Here is a 1,868-nt window from a genome sequence, read left to right on the forward strand (position 1 = left end):
CGCGCGCAGCTAGGAAGTTTGAGCGCGCCTAGGGCGGGCGACTGTTGGTTCTCCGCGCTCGGTTTTTGTATTACCCTCCACATTTGTGCACAGACCACAATGCAAAATTTGCTACATTGTGTGTTAAAAACTGTTACTTCAAATGTCTATTACAATTTTCATTTTGCCTGTACCTTGGTCTGGTACTGCTTATTCAGATATTGCAAAATAATGTTCACATTTTATTTTTCCTGGTCCTAATAGGACTCTGCTCTGGTTGTTTAATTCTTTTCCTTTTTTTAAGCATATACTCAGCAAACATGGTTACAGAACAGATTTGTAACTGTTCTAGAACCCAAAAAGAACGTGTTCTAGAACAGGTTAGTAACAGATTACGAACATAGAACTCGGTTACCAGTGTTATGTAACAATTCTGTAACAGATCTAGAACACTGTGAAAAACGATCTGTAACATTTCTAGAAAAATTCTAGAACTCAATTACAAATGTTGTATAACAAATCTATAACAGATCTAGAATGATCTGACAACTGATCTGTCATACTTCTACAACAATTTTAGAACTTTGTTACGCTGCGTTGTAAAAAATCTAGGACAATTCTATAACTGTTATACAAAAATTCTAAAACTGCTATGTATCTAATATGGAACAGTTTTATATACCCCTCACAGCAATAGGATATACCGGGGTAATTGATTTAACCCCATTTAAATCCCGGGTTATTTCAGGGATTGTCCGTCGAAATATCCTGAAGGGCGGAAGTTTTGGCATCCCTATGGATATATTTTGTTCCGAGACAGCGCGTACGCAGTCCCGACTAACAAAAATTTCACGTCCGAGATATTCAAATTAGGAATAGTCGCAAGGTTCATCTCTCGACCATAATTTAACAAGCATGGTTCTCCCAGGCGCAAGTAAAAAAAAGTCAGCCAATCAGATTCGGCACCCTAGGGCACCCAACCTTTCTGTCATCTTGGATCGAGTGCGGTAGTTATCTTCCCCTTCCATTCGCGCCAATGCAGTGAGTATGGTGGGAAGCGGCGCGGCGGTTCACTCCAAGTCGAACGTATTTGAGCATCGGCCTGCCTTCGAGCAGTGTTTTGTTGGCAAAGTTTTACGTAACTTATATAGACAATGTCGAGAAATTGAATTCATTCAACATGAAATCATTGTGCTTTTAACGTGAGTAAGTGAAGTTCAATTCAGTGTAGTTAGTAATAGAACTTTTAGAACTCTTTAGATCATAGTGACGGAGTGCTTTTAAAGTGAGTAAGTGAAGTGCATAACAACTCGATGGCTCGCAGCGATGAATATCCAAGTGAGCAGTTATTAACTGGTTTATGGTAAAGCAGTTAGCGCAAAACAAAATCAGATGGCTGGAAAGCTACGTGCACGAAGCCAGACTCAAACAAAAAACAATCACAACGCGTGAGGCCTCACGAGCAGAATCAATAAATAGAAGACAGCAGTACATGATGGCAAGGAGAAAGAAAAAACATCTTAAGGAATCAGACTCGGATACGCACAACGCAAGGGAATCCTCGGAAGTAGAGGAAGAACCGCAGGATAGAACAACTATTATTGCAAAAACAACGAAAGTAGAGAAGATACCACCAATAATTCTCAACAATCCAAATACATCTGAGGAGGCCAGATTCCTGATCTACAACCAAATTAAATCTATGACAAAAAATGTTATCATGAGGATAACAAATAATCAACTCACTGTTTTCCCAAACGGACTTCAAGAACATCAACAAATCAAGAAACACCTACTAGACAACAACAATTCATTCCACACATTCGCACTACAGAGTGAAAAGGATAAAAAACTAGTGCTCAAAGGACTACCAGAAGCCAAGGTAGACG

At 39.5% G+C, this 1,868-nt stretch overlaps 1 pseudogene; it reads right to left on the minus strand.

The window, feature by feature from the left end:
• Positions 1-790: 790 nt before the first annotated feature.
• On the minus strand, positions 791-1,028 carry LOC117181780 (annotated as a pseudogene).
• Between the last annotated feature and the right edge of the window lie 840 nt (positions 1,029-1,868).

Source organism: Belonocnema kinseyi, chromosome 1 (assembly GCF_010883055.1).
Source record: "Belonocnema kinseyi isolate 2016_QV_RU_SX_M_011 chromosome 1, B_treatae_v1, whole genome shotgun sequence".
Lineage (NCBI taxonomy): Eukaryota > Metazoa > Arthropoda > Insecta > Hymenoptera > Cynipidae > Belonocnema > Belonocnema kinseyi.